General features: G+C 45.3%; 2 long non-coding RNA genes across 2 annotated transcripts; both read right to left on the bottom strand.

Annotated features, from left to right (window-relative positions):
* Nucleotides 1-1,901: 1,901 nt before the first annotated feature.
* LOC123166485 (uncharacterized) lies at nt 1,902-2,718 on the bottom strand. Its single transcript, XR_006483564.1, has 2 exons — nt 2,293-2,718; nt 1,902-2,194 (listed from the first exon to the last, which is right to left on the bottom strand). It is a non-coding gene; the product is annotated as an uncharacterized lncRNA (long non-coding RNA).
* Nucleotides 2,719-6,966: 4,248 nt separating this feature from the next.
* LOC123166365 (uncharacterized) lies at nt 6,967-7,693 on the bottom strand. Its single transcript, XR_006483454.1, has 2 exons — nt 7,358-7,693; nt 6,967-7,259 (listed from the first exon to the last, which is right to left on the bottom strand). It is a non-coding gene; the product is annotated as an uncharacterized lncRNA (long non-coding RNA).
* Nucleotides 7,694-16,847: the final 9,154 nt, after the last annotated feature.

Below are 16,847 nucleotides of genomic sequence, written 5' to 3' on the forward strand. Positions count from 1 at the left end.
CGGGAAGGCGAGTCGGGGAAGAAAATCTTGATTTTTCACCTGAGGGTGTGGGCCAGCAGCGCTTTTCCCTTGCGCCGGAGCCCCCGATCGCCCCCCAGTGCACCGGGTTCGGCCAGTGGTTGGAGATGCTCTAATGGACGTGCCACAAGCGGGGCTGCTAGCCGGAGACCATTGAGGAGGCGATGCGGATGGAGCCCGAACTTACGCCGTCACACATCGGAGGTGGCCCAGCGCCGTGGACCTTGCCGTTGCCGCATGATCCAGGAGAAAGGAGGGGGATGGATGAGAACGACGAAGGCAGTGAGGGAATGGGTGGCGACCGACTTCCCCACGGTGCTCCTCTTTGTCTCGGCGGCGCGAGGTAAACGAGCGGCGAGAGAACGACGGGGAGGGGTTAACCAGATGGATAGGGAAAACACAAGAGGGGCTAGATCCGGCGGGGAGGCGAGCCGTGAAGGCGCGAGCAGCGCCGGGTCAGATGAGAGCGGCGGCGCTAGTATAGGGGGTGGTTGCAGCGAGAGAGCCGGTAGCGTTGCGGAGGCATTGCGGTAGTGGGTTCGAGGGAGATAAAATTTCTTTTAGAGCTAGAGTAATAATATATGGTCACCAGAAATTTCCTAGATCCCGCTACGCATGTCCAAAAACATCTCGCATCGTGCGCTTATTTTTTTGATATATTGCACGATGTTTCCCTCTATTGGGTTGCCACGTTACATTATTATTATTAGTTTTGACTAATCTGGTTGGCTCGAAAATTCTTAGACATACCACTTACTTTGTTCATCTCATCAACTTTAACAAAATACTGTCCGTATAAGACGTTTTTAAGTTTCGAACTACAAAACCGTCTTATATTTAGATATAGAGGAAGTAATTATTTAGGGTATCTTCAAAGACAGACCCTTAAAATGCACAACCGAACCATAATGTCCGGATGTAATTTTTCATCTAATATGAACCCCTATTTGTATGTGGGCACGTCCGCATGTCCATTTTCCGCAAAGTTGATCGTTTGTGGGCGTCCTGACTGATGCCACATACGCATCTGACACCCCGGTCTTACCGAAAAATAATTCTGGCGCCCTTGCCCTCTCACACGTAACTGCCCTCCGCTAGTCGTGCCACAAGCGCGGACACGACCTGTCACTGGAGCCGGAATTGAAGTGCCACACCAGCCGAGAGCGATGCCAGCGTTGCGTCCCGGCCTCCGCGCATGTACCATGCCGGAGGAACATGATCGCAAGGGGCGACGAGACGACTCTCTAACGCATTGAAGTCGGCTGCCCGCCCATCCGCCCACTACAAGAGATAGGGCCTACTATGACGAGCTAAAAAATGTCATCGAATAGCTAATAACGTCACAAATTACCCCCTAGTGACATTTTACAGGCGTCACAAGCATCGTCACGAAATCCCCGTCACAGATTACTCCTAGTGACGGCGCACGCACAAAAACGTCATCGAAATTGGGACCTTCGGTGACGTTATATAGAACGTCATCGACTTCCTATTTCCATGACGGTCAATTAATGTCACATATTAGGAGAAAATATGCCATATTGTACCATATTCGATGACAAGGCAACGTCACTAACATTATGCCAGATCATCACCCGAGCGGCTATTCCACTACTAGTGCCACTACTTTTACTATGGATGTAGATGAAGTCGTCAAAATATATTTACTTTCTTTCGAATCTAAATTGTGATGAAAATAAGTATTTAGTTCACATCACATCACATCACATCATATTGTATAAAAAAGTTGTAGAGAAAAATCACATCATAAATTGATATGTAAGACAAATCATATCATATATGAGATTGTATCAGCAAAATCATTCTGTAAACAAAAATGACGGTAAAAGCTGACTCAAGTTTGACATAGACAATAGACAAGATGAAAACTAATATTAACTAAAGACCACATATGTTGTCCTGATGATTGCAATGTAAGGATGGCTTTCATGAACCATCTGGTTTGGACTAGGACTACAGGGTTGCTTGCTAAGTTGCTTGAGCCCTCAAGAGAAAATCAAGAAGATTATCCATCTCCTTTTGCTTCTTTTCCTAGGCTTCATTCTTCTCTTGTTGGATCTTCTTTAGAGCTTCCAATTCTTCTTGCTGCTTCTTTTGTATCTCTTCAAATGCTCTCTCTTGTGCTTCAAGTCTTGCGGCTAACTCCTCCCGATGCCTATAAATGACAAACACAACAACGTTGCATCATAATGAGATGAAAATTGACAAGATAACATGCATAACCTTGAGCTAGAGGTATAATGGTTAAAGTACATGTAATCAATGCACCCCTTAGCTTAGCATACACATCACCCATGCGTTTATGTTCCGCGAGGAATGCCCTCCTTTCCCTCTCACTCTCCCGAACTAGTGGCATGATTGTAGTACCAGAACATGCAAGATGAAAAAGAGTGGAACTAAATGAATTGCAAAATACTTACTAGCATGTGTCATAAAACTAACTAAATGAATTCCACTTCAACTAGTTTGGAATTGGACCTTAGACAATGCAACAATTTTTCATGCGCATATGTACTTTCCTAAAACAAACATGAATGTAATAAAGTAGCAAAATTAGCACGCAAATACATGTTTGTCTTTGCATTGATGGTAAAAATTAACAAAACAGATTCTGTAACGTAGTACTTTAAATAAGCAGCACTATTAATAAGCATTTCACGTAATATTGTATTAACAAAAAATGAATATTTCATCGCTTTGGGGTCTAACGAGTGTACCAAGTAGCATAGAAGACGCAGCCAGTAAGCCTATGAAAACAAGATGAGAAAATTCAGAAGAGAAAAATGGAAAAACTTAAGATTACTATAGATGATACATAAGTGCTTGACTAGAAAGATTACTTACAAAAACTTGCCAATAATGGTAGCAAAGATTTACTAGTACATTATGAAGCTATTTACTCAATCAAGCAATTTAATTTGATGGCAATGTGATAAAATATAATATAAGAAACAAGGACTCCTTAAATATTAGAGCATCTCTGAGTGCAATGCTGGGACCAAATCCCGTCCATGCCCTCCTCCACCTTCAACCTGCTCAAAAAGATTTCAGCTAATCAGGCTATCATTGTTCAGATATATGTTCTGTGTTAGCAAATTGTTTGCCTATCATATCCCCAATAGTCCGTCCTGCTCATGCTTGCTGCACTCATGTAATTGAAAATTAAAAGTATAAAACTCCTAGCGATTGCATATTTCAGTTGAAAAATATCAATTGCTATCTAAGTGTTGATAAGCTGCAGGTGCCAACGTTAGTCATTATCTCCAGAGTATACACATACTAATAGAAGCATGGGTAAACACGTCAAAAATACAAGAAGAAACATTTTGCTCACCTTGGGTTCAGTCTTCTCATCGACGATGTCAGCTTTGAACTTGAGAAATCCCACACACGCTGAACATGTCCACTCCCGCACAGCCAGAAAGCGCCATTGATTTCTCGCTCAAACATTTAAATGGAGAGAATGACAGGAGGAGCGCCACAACAAAGCATCTGGATGGGAGCAGCGCTGCAAAATGCCTGCGACAGTGGCCTCGTCAGGGAAACAAAGAAGGGCGGCATGGTCTCGAGGAGGATGCAGCGGGCGTGGTAGAGGAGCGCCACGGTGGCTGGCTCCGGCCAGAAGCCCAGAACCCGCCCAGCTGTAAGCCAAGTGGAAGAACTGGAGCAAGGGGTCAGCGTGGTTGGAGGCAGCGGTAGCGGAGATCACGCCATGGACGAGCAGCGCCGAGAGCGTCCAGAAGAGCAGCCGCACGACACGGAGTACTTCCGGTGGGTCGACAGCTTGCGTCACCAGATCATGTGGAGAATTGTCCCGTGCAGAGGCTGCTCCTACCGAGCGCGGCTGCCTGCGGCGTCGGCGGCGCCTCTTCCACCACCGGTGCTGCAACGGCTTCCTCCGCGGTCTCGATGGCGGCGGTGGCGGTGGTTGTTGCGTCGATGGTGGGGGCGGCGGAGGTGGACGGGGCGGGAGTGGGAGCGTGGGGGCTGCTGGAGAGGAGCGGCGGAGGGGGGATGCTAGCAGATTGGATCGAGACGGTGAAAGGAAGGAGACGGCGCAAGATTGGATCGGGGCGACGCCAGATGAGATAATGGGGATTAGGGTGGAACTGTGGGTAGTTAAATGGGCTTCGTTGAGAAACTTTTGCCATCGAGCCTAATTAACTTAAAATTTTAATTCTCGGCGCGCAGGGGCGAATAAATTATATGCTTAAACTAGAAAAAATTATGGGTTTGACACGCTCACGTTAAAAAATGTGGGTTTTTTTAGAGGTAAAAAATGAGGGTTTGACACGTACCATGAACGTCTATAATTTGATCAGAAAAATTAGAAAGGCACGTACCATGTTTGTGTATAATCTGCTAATAAAAAAAGTAAAAAGGCACCAGGGGATAGGTCGTGTAGTACAATGACATGATAAAGATATATTCGCATAGTTTCGCATGAACTCTACCCTGTTGGAAATCCCTACAGGAAAGACCATGTGGGAAGGAGTGCTTTTTTTTGTTAGGACGAAATAACTGTTGCACTATACTGCCATACCCATCAGCTCACCAGCGCAACCAATGAGCATTTTTTTCGGCCACTACTTATTTATATTAGACTCAGAAAATATTTACACTACTCAATACGCCGTAAAGAAATTCTCATGGGTCCTACGTGTGGACCCCATAGAGAAACACTGAAGCATAGGTCCCGTAGAAAAATCCTCCTACCAAATCTTTCCCAGCCAATCTCGTATTTACCTTTTTGAGATGGAGCGAAACAACTGCAACGTCATATTCATTAGCTCACGACCCCACTAATGAACTTTTTTCTGGCCACCACATATTTATATTAGATTGAACAAAATAATGGCATCACACAATAACCTATGAAGAAATTATGGTGCGTTCAACTACCAAAATTGACACATGGGTCCCATAAAAAACACGACGTGTTGGTTCTACCACTCAATAACCAGTGAAGCAGATATGGCAGGTCCCGCTACTAGCAGTTACATTTGTAAGTCTGTGCTGTAGCAAGTTCGTCATGAAAATTACCAAAACGTCATAGAAATTGGTAGCTAGGTGGTGCTCAGCGTTCGAGTCGATTCAATGACATTAATCGTCACTGATTTACAAAAATCAGTGACACAGCCTCTAGACCGTCACACATTAGATACATACATGACATTGTCAACCACCGTCATGAGGATTTTCGTCACAGTATCTCAATTTTCTTGTAGTGGCCCACCGACATTAAACTGTCGCGGAGATTGGGAAACCCACTCTGACGCCCACATTGAAACAACACCCTGGACGTGATCGCGCACTCCACGGTCGCTTTTGTTCCTCCTCTGTGCACCACCTCCGCCATGACGGTGAGCTCTACGGAGCAGAAGTACGAGTTAGCTGGTCTTGCAGCCGGCTTGCCGGCGAGTTCGTCTGAGGTGAGCGGCAATGACCCTATGATGGAGAAGGCGTCCGACGATGAGCCGGTGCCTGGGCCCACGCCAGTCCATGCCGTCTTCACCATGGAGTGGGCGTAGTTCACACTTCAACGTCGTCATGGCGAAGGAGCAGCTGGCACCACCGGTGTTGGCGTTTCGGCTAGCGCAGGAGGACCAACGCTACAAACCTCACCCTCCTCATGCATCACCGGTTGGTGGAGAGCCAAATCTACGGCGAGTTCGTGAGCGAGGAGGCCGTGTTGGCTAGGGGCACGGAGGACCCGAACTTCGTTGACCAGCAGGGGCGCTCTACGAGGCCGCACACAGTGTTCGTGTCGGCGACAACGTGATCGAGGCAGTGGTGGACACGAAGGTGATCGCCGACAAGAACGACAGCAGTACCACTTTGTTCGCCCTGCACGTGCCGTTCGTGAACCTCACCTCAACCGGCGATGTCCACACAGTGGACTCCGGCGAGGACGAGTAGCACATGTGACATCTCGTGTCCCATGTTGGCCTCTTCCTGATCATGTGACCCACAACTTCACTTCCCGGGGAGCATGACTGTTGATCTCACTAGATGAGGGAAAGAACAGGAACGGGCGGTGAAGATTTAGGCTAGGTTAACTTTTGCTATGTTAAAAAGAATGTCATGTTCGCTTTTATTTAATGAAATATGTCGAATGTCATGAATTTAGTGCGGTTTAAATGAAAATTGTATGGTTTGCACAAAATATCTCAAGTTTGTTCAAACTGCGTTCATTTGATGGATATGATTGGATTGTCGGCTCCCGCATCAGTATTCGTGGACGAGCCCGGACAGTCCACGGATGAATACTATGTCCATTTTAGGGGAGGGTGTTGGAGATGCCCTTATATGCTTCCAATCCAAAATACACTACAAGAGATAGGGCCTACTATGACGAGCTAAAAAATGTCATCGAATAGCTAATAACGTCACAAATTACCCCCTAGTGACATTTTACAGGCGTCACAAGCATCGTCACGAAATCCCCGTCACAGATTACTCCTAGTGACGGCGCACGCACAAAAACATCATCGAAATTGGGACCTTCGGTGACGTTATATAGAACGTCATCGACTTCCTATTTCCATGACGGTCAATTAATGTCACATATTAGGAGAAAATATGCCATATTGTACCATATTCGATGACAAGGCAACGTCACTAACATTATGCCAGATCATCACCCGAGCGGCTATGCCACTACTAGTGCCACTACTTTTATTATGGATGTAGATGAAGTCGTCAAAATATATTTACTTTTTTTCGAATCTAAATTGCGATGAAAATAAGTATTTACTTCACATCACATCACATCATATTATATAAAAAAGTTGTAGAGAAAAATCACATCATAAATTGATATGTAAGACAAATCATATCATATATGAGATTGTATCAGCCAAATCATTCTGTAAACAAAAATGACGGTAAAAACTGACTCAAGTTTGACATAGACAATAGACAAGATGAAAACTAATATTAACTAAAGACCACATATGTTGTCCTGATGATTGCAATGTAAGGATGGCTTTCATGAACCATCTGGTTTGGACTGGGACTACAGGGTTGCTTGCTAAGTTGCTTGAGCCCTCAAGAGAAAATCAAGCAGATTATCCATCTCCTTTTGCTTCTTTGCCTAGGCTTCATTCTTCTCTTGTTGGATCTTCTTTAGAGCTTCCAATTCTTCTTGCTGCTTCTTTTGTATCTCTTCAAATGCTCTCTCTTGTGCTTCAAGTCTTGCGGCTAACTCCTCCCGATGCCTATAAATGACAAACACAACAACGTTGCATCATAATGAGATGAAAATTGACAAGATAACATGCATAACCTTGAGCTAGAGGTATAATGGTTAAAGTACATGTAATCAATGCACCCCTTAGCTTAGCATACACATCACCCATGCGTTTATGTTCCGCGAGGAATGCCCTCCTTTCCCTCTCACTCTCCCGAACTAGTGGCATGATTGTAGTACCAGAACATGCAAGATGAAAAAGAGTGGAACTAAATGAATTGCAAAATACTTACTAGCATGTGTCATAAAACTAACTAAATGAATTCCACTTCAACTAGTTTGGAATTGGACCTTAGACAATGCAACAATTTTTCATGCGCATATGTACTTTCCTAAAACAAACATGAATGTAATAAAGTAGCAAAATTAGCACGCAAATACATGTTTGTCTTTGCATTGATGGTAAAATTAACAAAACAGATTCTGTAACATAGTACTTTAAATAAGCAGCACTATTAATAAGCATTTCACGTAATATTGTATTAACAAAAAATGAATATTTCATCGCTTTGGGGTCTAACGAGTGTACCAAGTAGCATAGAAGACGCAGCCAGTAAGCCTATGAAAACAAGATGAGAAAATTTAGAAGAGAAAAATGGAAAAACTTAAGATTACTATAGATGATACATAAGTGCTTGACTAGAAAGATTACTTACAAAAACTTGCCAATAATGGTAGCAAAGATTTACTAGTACATTATGAAGCTATTTACTCAATCAAGCAATTTAATTTGATGGCAATGTGATAAAATATAATATAAGAAACAAGGACTCCTTAAATATTAGAGCATCTCTGAGTGCAATGCTGGGACCAAATCCCGTCCATGCCCTCCTCCACCTTCAGCCTGCTCAAAAAGATTTCAGCTAATCAGGCTATCATTGTTCAGATATATGTTCTGTGTTAGCAAATTGTTTGCCTATCATATCCCCAATAGTCCGTCCTGCTCATGCTCGCTGCACTCATGTAATTGAAAATTAAAAGTATAAAACTCCTAGCGATTGCATATTTCAGTTGAAAAACATCAATTGCTATCTAAGTGTTGATAAGCTGCAGGTGCCAACGTTAGCCATTATTTCCAGAGTATACACATACTAATAGAAGCATGGGTAAACACGTCAAAAATACAAGAAGAAACATTTTGCTCACCTTGGGTTCAGTCTTCTCATCGACGATGTCAGCTTTGAACTTGAGAAATCCCACACACGCTGAACATGTCCACTCCCGCACAGCCAGAAAGCGCCATTGATTTCTCGCTCAAACATTTAAATGGAGAGAATGACAGGAGGAGCGCCACAACAAAGCATCTGGATGGGAGCAGCGCTGCAAAATGCCTGCGACAGTGGCCTCGTCAGGGAAACAGAGAAGGGCGGCATGGTCTTGAGGAGGATGCAGCGGGCGTGCTAGAGGAGCGCCACGGTGGCTGGCTCCGGCCAGAAGCCCAGAACCCGCCCAGCTGTAAGCCAAGTGGAAGAACTGGAGCAAGAGGTCAGCGTGGTTGGAGGCAGCGGTAGCGGAGATCACGCCATGGACGAGCAGCGCCGAGAGCGTCCAGAAGAGCAGCCGCACGACACGGAGTACTTCCGAGGGGTCGACGGCTTGCGTCACCAGATCATGTGGAGAATTGTCCCGTGCAGAGGCTGCTCCTACCGAGCGCGGCTGCCTGCGGCGTCGGCGGCGCCTCTTCCACCACCGGTGCTGCAACGGCTTCCTCCGCGGTCTCGATGGCGGCGGTGGCGGTGGTTGTTGCGTCGATGGTGGGGGCGGCGGAGGTGGACGGGGCGGGAGTGGGAGCGTGGGGGCTGCTGGAGAGGAGCGGCGGAGGGGGGATGCTAGCAGATTGGATCGAGACGGTGAAAGGAAGGAGACGGCGCAAGATTGGATCGGGGCGACGCCAGATGAGATAATGGGGATTAGGGTGGAACTGTGGGTAGTTAAATGGGCTTCATTGAGAAACTTTTGCCATCGAGCCTAATTAACTTAAAATTTTAATTCTCGGCGCGCAGGGGCGAATAAATTATATGCTTAAACTAGAAAAAATTGTGGGTTTGACATGCTCACGTGAAAAAATGTGGGTTTTTTTAGAGGTAAAAAATGAGGGTTTGACACGTACCATGAACGTCTATAATTTGATCAGAAAAATTAGAAAGGCACGTACCATGTTTGTGTATAATCTGCTAATAAAAAAAGTAAAAAGGCACCAGGGGATAGGTCGTGTAGTACAATGACATGATAAAGATATATTCGCATAGTTTCGCATGAACTCTACCCTGTTGGAAATCCCTACAGGAAAGACCATGTGGGAAGGAGTGCTTTTTTTTGGTTAGGACGAAATAACTGTTGCACTATACTGCCATACCCATCAGCTCACCAGCGCAACCAATGAGCATTTTTTTTCGGCCACTACTTATTTATATTAGACTCCGAAAATATTTACACTACTCAATACGCCGTAAAGAAATTCTCATGGGTCCTACGTGTGGACCCCATAGAGAAACACTGAAGCATAGGTCCCGTAGAAAAATCCTCCTACCAAATCTTTCCCAGCCAATCTCGTATTTACCTTTTTGAGATGGAGCGAAACAACTGCAACGTCATATTCATTAGCTCACGACCCCACTAATGAACTTTTTTCTGGCCACCACATATTTATATTAGATTGAACAAAATAATAGCATCACACAATAACCTATGAAGAAATTATGGTGCGTTCAACTACCAAAATTGACACATGGGTCCCATAAAAAACACGACGTGTTGGTTCTACCACTCAATAACCAGTGAAGCAGATATGGCAGGTCCCGCTACTAGCAGTTACATTTGTAAGTCTGTGCTGTAGCAAGTTCGTCATGAAAATTACCAAAACGTCATAGAAATTGGTAGCTAGGTGGTGCTCAGCGTTCGAGTCGATTCAATGACATTAATCGTCACTAATTTACAAAAATCAGTGACACAACCTCTAGACCGTCACACATTAGATACATACATGACATTGTCAACCACCGTCATGAGGATTTTCGTCACAGTATCTCAATTTTCTTGTAGTGGCCCACCGACATTAAACTGTCGCGGAGATTGGGAAACCCACTCTGACGCCCACATTGAAACAACACCCTGGACGTGATCGCGCACTCCACGGTCGCTTTTGTTCCTCCTCTGTGCACCACCTCCGCCATGACGGTGAGCTCTACAGAGCAGAAGTACGAGTTAGCTGGTCTTGCAGCCGTCTTGCCGGCGAGTTCGTCTGAGGTGAGCGGCAATGACCCTATGATGGAGAAGGCGTCCGACGATGAGCCGGTGCCTGGGCCCACGCCGGTCCATGCCGTCTTCACCATGGAGTGGGCGTAGTTCACACTTCAACGTCGTCATGGCGAAGGAGCAGCTGGCACCACCGGTGTTGGCGTTTCGGCTAGCGCAGGAGGACCAACGCTACAAACCTCACCCTCCTCATGCATCACCGGTTGGTGGAGAGCCAAATCTACGGCGAGTTCGTGAGCGAGGAGGCCGTGTTGGCTAGGGGCACGGAGGACCCGAACTTCGTTGACCAGCAGGGGCGCTCTACGAGGCCGCACACAGTGTTCGTGTCGGCGACAACGTGATCGAGGCAGTGGTGGACACGAAGGTGATCGCCGACAAGAACGACAGCAGTACCACTTTGTTCGCCCTGCACGTGCCGTTCGTGAACCTCACCTCAACCGGCGATGTCCACACAGTGGACTCCGGCGAGGACGAGTAGCACATGTGACATCTCGTGTCTGTTGGGAATCGTAGCATAATTTAAAATTTTCCTACGCTCACCAAGATGCATCTATGGAGTCTACTAGCAACGAGGGGAAAGGAGTGGATCTACATACCCTTGTAGATCGCGAGCGGAAGCGTTCCAATGAACGTGGATGACGGAGTCGTACTCGCCGTGATCCAAATCACCGATGACCGAGTGCCGAACGGACGGCACCTCCGCGTTCAACACACGTACGGTGCAGCGACGTCTCCTCCTTCTTGATCCAGCAAGGGGGAAGGAGAGGTTGATGGAGATCCAACAGCACGACGGCGTGGTGGTGGATGTAGCGGGTCTCCAGCAGGGCTTCGCCAAGCTTCTGCGAGAGAGAGAGAGGTGTTGCAGGGGAGGAGGGAGGCGCCCAAGGCTTAGATGTTTCTGCCCTCCCTTCCCCCCACTATATATAGGGCCAAGGGAGAGGGGGGGCGCAGCCTTGCCCGCCCCTCCAAGGAAGGGTGCGGCCAGGGGGGAGTCCTTCCCCCCCAAGGCACCTCGGAGGTGCCTTCCCCCTTTAGGACTCTCCCTTTTTTCTTATCTCTTGCGCATGGGCCTCTTGGGGCTGGTGCCCTTGGCCCATATAGGCCAAGGCGCACCCCTTACAGCCCATGTGGCCCCCCGGGGCTGGTGGACCCCCTTGGTGGACCCCCGGACCCCTTTCGGCACTCCCGGTACAATACCGATAAAGTGCGAAACTTTTCCGGCGACCAAAATAAGACTTCCCATATATAAATCTTTACCTCCGGACCATTCCGGAACCTCTCGTGACGTCCGGGATCTCATCCGGGACTCCGAACAACTTTCGGGTTTCCGCATACATATATCTCTACAACCCTAGCGTCACCGGACCTTAAGTGTGTAGACCCTACGGGTTCGGGAGACATGCAGACATGACCGAGACGCCTCTCCGGTCAATAACCAACAGCGGGATCTGGATACCCATGTTGGCTCCCACATGTTCCACGATGATATCATCGGATGAACCACGGTGTCGAGGATTCAATCAATCCGTATGCAATTCCCTTTGTCAATCGGTATGTTACTTGCCCGAGATTCGATCGTCGGTATCCCAATACCTTGTTCAATCTCGTTACCGGCAAGTCTCTTTACTCGTACCGCAATGCATGATCCCGTGACTAACGCCTTAGTCACATTGAGCTCATTATGATGATGCATTACCGAGTGGGCCCAGAGATACCTCTCCGTCACACGGAGTGACAAATCCCAGTCTCGATCCGTGCCAACCCAACAGACACTTTCGGAGATACCCGTAATGCACCTTTATAGTCACCCAGTTACGTTGTGACGTTTGGCACACCCAAAGCACTCCTACGGTATCCGGGAGTTGCACGATCTCATGGTCTAAGGAAAAGATACTTGACATTGGAAAAGCTCTAGCAAACGAAACTACACGATCTTTTATGCTATGCTTAAGTTGGGTCTTGTCCATCACATCATTCTCCTAATGATGTGATCCCGTTATCAATGACATCCAATGTCCATAGTCAGGAAACCATGACTATCTGTTGATCAACGAGCTAGTCAACTAGAGGCTTACTAGGGACAGGTTGTGGTCTATGTATTCACACATGTATTACGATTTCCGGACAATACAATTATAGCATGAATAATAGACAATTACCATGAACAAAGAAATATAATAATAACCATTTATTATTGCCTCTAGGGCATATTTCCAACAGTCTCCCACTTGCACTAGAGTCAATAATCTAGTTCACATCACCATGTGATTAACACTCACTGGTCACATCACCATGTGACCAACATCTAAAGAGTTTACTAGAGTCAACGATCTAGTTCACATCACTATGTGATTATCACTCAATGTGTTCTGGTTTGGTCATGTTATGCTTGTGAGAGAGGTTATTAGTCAACGGGTCTGAACCTTTCAGAACCGTGTGCTTTACGAATATCTATGTCATCTTGTGGATGCTACCACGCGCTATTTGGAGCCATTTCAAATAATTGCTCTACTATACGAATCCGGTTTACTACTCAGAGTCATCCGGATTAGTGTCAAAGTTCGCATCGACGTAACCCTTTACGACGAACTCCTTTCCACCTCCATAATCGAGAAAATTCCTTAATCCACTAGGTGCTAAGGATAAGTTCGACCGCTGTCATGAGATCCTTTCCCGGATCACCATTGTACCCTCTTGACCAACTCATGGCAAGGCACACTACATGTGCGGTACACAGCATAGCATACTATAGAGCCTATGTCTAAAGCATAGGGGACGACCTTCGTCCTTTCTCTATCTTCTGCTGTGGTCAGGTCTTGAGTCTCACTCAATACTCACACCTTGTAACACAGCCAAGAACTCCTTCTTTGCTGATCTATTTTGAACTCTTTCAAAATCATGTCAAGGTGTGCTGTCTTTTGAAAGTATCATCAGGCGTCTTGATCTATCTCTATGGATCTTGATGCCCAATATGTAAGCAGCTTTATCCAGGTCTTCCTTTGAAAAACTCCTTTCAAACAACCCTTTATGCTTTCCAGAAATTTTACATCATTTCGGATCATCAATATGTCATTCACATATACTTATCAGAAATGTTGTAGCGCTCCCACTCACTTTATTGTAAATACAAGTTTCTAACAAACTTTGTATAAACCCAAAAACTTTGATCACCCCATCAAAGCGTATATTCTGACTCCGAGATGCTTGCTCTAATCCATGGAAGGATCGCTGGAGCTAGCATACCTTTTAGCATCCTTAGGATCGACAAAACCTTTCTGATTGTATCACATACAACCTTTCCTTACGAAAACTGGTAAGGAAACTTGTTTTGACATCCATCTGCCAGATTTCATAAATGTAGCTAATGCTAACATGATTCCGACGGACCTAAGCATCGCTACGGATGAGAAAAACTCATCGTAGTCAACTCCTTGAACTTGTGAAAATACTCTTTGCCACAAGTCGAGCTTCATAGACGGTAACATTACCGTCCATGTCCGTCTTCTTCTTAAAGATCCATTTATCTCAATGGCTTGCCGATCATCGGGCAAGTTCACCAAAGTCCATGCTTTGTTCTGATACATGGATTCTATCTCGGATTTCATGGCCTCGAGCCATTCGTCGGAATATGGGCCTACCATCGCTTCTCCATAGCTCGTAGGTTCATTGTTGTCTAGCAACATGACTTCCAAGACAGGATCACGCATTACTCTGAAGTAGTGCGCATCCTCGTCATCCTACGAGGTTTGGTAGTGACTTGATCCGAAGTTTCATGATCACTATCATAAGCTTCCACTTCAATTGGTGTAGGTGCCACAGGAACAACTTCCTGTGCCCTGCTACACACTAGTTGAAGCGACGGTTCAATAACCTTATCAAGTCTCCACCATCCTCCCACTCAATTCTTTCGAGAGAAACTTTTCCTCGAGAAAGGACTCGTTTCTAGAAGCAATTACTTTTGCTTCCAGATCTGAAATAGGAGGTATACCCAACTGTTTTTGGGTATTCTATGAAGATGCATTTATCCGCTTTGGGTTCGAGCTTATCAACCTGAAACTTTTTCACATAAGCATCGCAGCCCCAAACTTTTAAGAAACGACAACTTAGGTTTCTATAAATGGTGTCGTCTCAACAGAATTGCGTGGTGCCCCTTTTAAAGTGAATGCGGTTGTCTCTAATGCCTAACCCATAAACGATAGTGGTAATTTGATAAGAAACATCATGGTATGCACCATATCCAATAGGGTGCAGTTATGATGTTCGGACACACCATCACACTATGGTGTTCCAGGCGGTATTAATTGTGAAACACTTTCCACAATGTCTCAATTGTGTGCCAAACTCGTATCTCAGATACTCATCTCTATGATCATATCACAAGCATTTTATCCTCTTGTCAGGACGATCTTCAACTTCACTCTGAAATTTCTTGAACCTTTCAATAATTCAGACTAGTGTTTCATCAAGTAAATACACTCAGTATCTACTCAAATCATCTGTGAAGTAAGAACATAACGATATCCACTGCATGCCTTAGCATTCATTGGACTGCATACATCGAAATGTATTACTTCCAATAAATTGCTCTCTTGTTCCATCTTACTGAAAACGAGGCCTTTCAGTCATCTTGCCCATGTGGTATGATTTGCATGTCTCAAGTGATTCATAATCAAGTGAGTCCAAACGATCCATCTGTATGGAGTTTCTTCATGCATATATACCAATAGACATGGTTCGCATGTCTCAATCTTTTCAAAAATGAGTGAGTCCAAAGATCCACCTACATGGAGCTTCTTCATGCGTTCTACACCAATATGACTCAAGTGGCAGTGCCACAAGTATGTGGTACTATCATTACTATCTTATATCTTTTGGCATGAACATGTGTATCACTACGATCGAGATTCATTTTAGGTGCAAGACCATTGAAGGTATTATTCAAATAAACAGAGTAACCATTATTCTCCTTAAATGAATAACCGTTTTGCGGTAAACATAATCCAATCATGTTCAACGCAAACACCAAATCTCGATAGTAGAGGGAGCATGCGATGCTTGATCACATCAACCTTGGAAACACTTCCAATACATATCGTCATCTCACCTTTAGCTAGTCTCCATTTATTCCGCAGCTTTTATTTCGAGTTACTAACACTTAGCAACCGAACCAGTATCTAATACCCTGGTGCTGCTAGGAGTACTAGTAAAGTATACATTCATATAACGTATATCCAATATACTTCTGTCGACCTTGCCTGCCTTCTCATCTACCAAGTATCTAGGGTAGTACTGCTTCAGTGACCGTTCCTCTCATTACAGAAGCACTTAGTCTCGGGTTTGGGTTCAATCTTGGGATTCTTCACTAGAGCAGCAAACGACTTGCTGTTTCATGAAGTATCCCTTTTGCCCTTGCCCTTCTTAAACTAGTGGTTTTACTAACCATCAACAATTGATGCTCCTTCTTGATTTCTACTCTCGCGGTGTCCAAACATCGCGAATAGCTCAAGGATCATCATAACTATCCTTGATATGTTATAGTTCATCACGAAGCTCTACTAGCTTGGTGGCAGTGACTATGGAGAACTATCACTATCTCATCTGGGAGATTAACTCCCACTCGATTCAAGCGATTGTGGCACTCAGACAATCTGAGCACATGCTCAACGATTGAGCTTTTCTCCCTTAGTTTGCAGGCTTAAGAAACTTGTCAGAGGTCTCATACCTCTTGACGTGGGCACTAGTCTGAAATCCCAATTTCAGTCTTCGGAACATCTCACATGTTCTGCGACGTTTCAAGAACGTCTTCTGTGCCACAATTCTAAACCGCACTGAACTATCACGTAGTCATCAAAACGTGTATGTCCGATGTTTCGTAACATCTACAGACGACGCTGAGGTTCAGCACACCGAGCGGTGCATTAAGGACATAAGCCTTCTGTGCAGCAATGAGGACAATCCTTAGTTTACGGACCCAGTCCGCATAATTGCTACTACCAACTTTCAACTAAATTTTTCTCTAGGAGCATATCTTAACCAGTAGAACTAAAGCGCAAGCTATGACATAATTTGCAAATACCTTTTGACTATGTTCATGATAATGAAGTTCATCTGATTATGAACTCCCACTCAGATAGACATCCCTCTAGTCATCTAAGTGAAACATGATCCGAGTTTAACTAGGCCGTGTCCGATCATCACGTGAGACGGACTAGTCAAGATCGGTGAACATCTCCATGTTGATCGTATCTTCTATACGACTCATGCTCGACCTTTCGGTCCTCCGTGTTCCGAGGCCATGTCT

Source organism: Triticum aestivum, chromosome 7D (assembly GCF_018294505.1).
Source record: "Triticum aestivum cultivar Chinese Spring chromosome 7D, IWGSC CS RefSeq v2.1, whole genome shotgun sequence".
In the NCBI taxonomy this organism is placed as follows: domain Eukaryota; kingdom Viridiplantae; phylum Streptophyta; class Magnoliopsida; order Poales; family Poaceae; genus Triticum; species Triticum aestivum.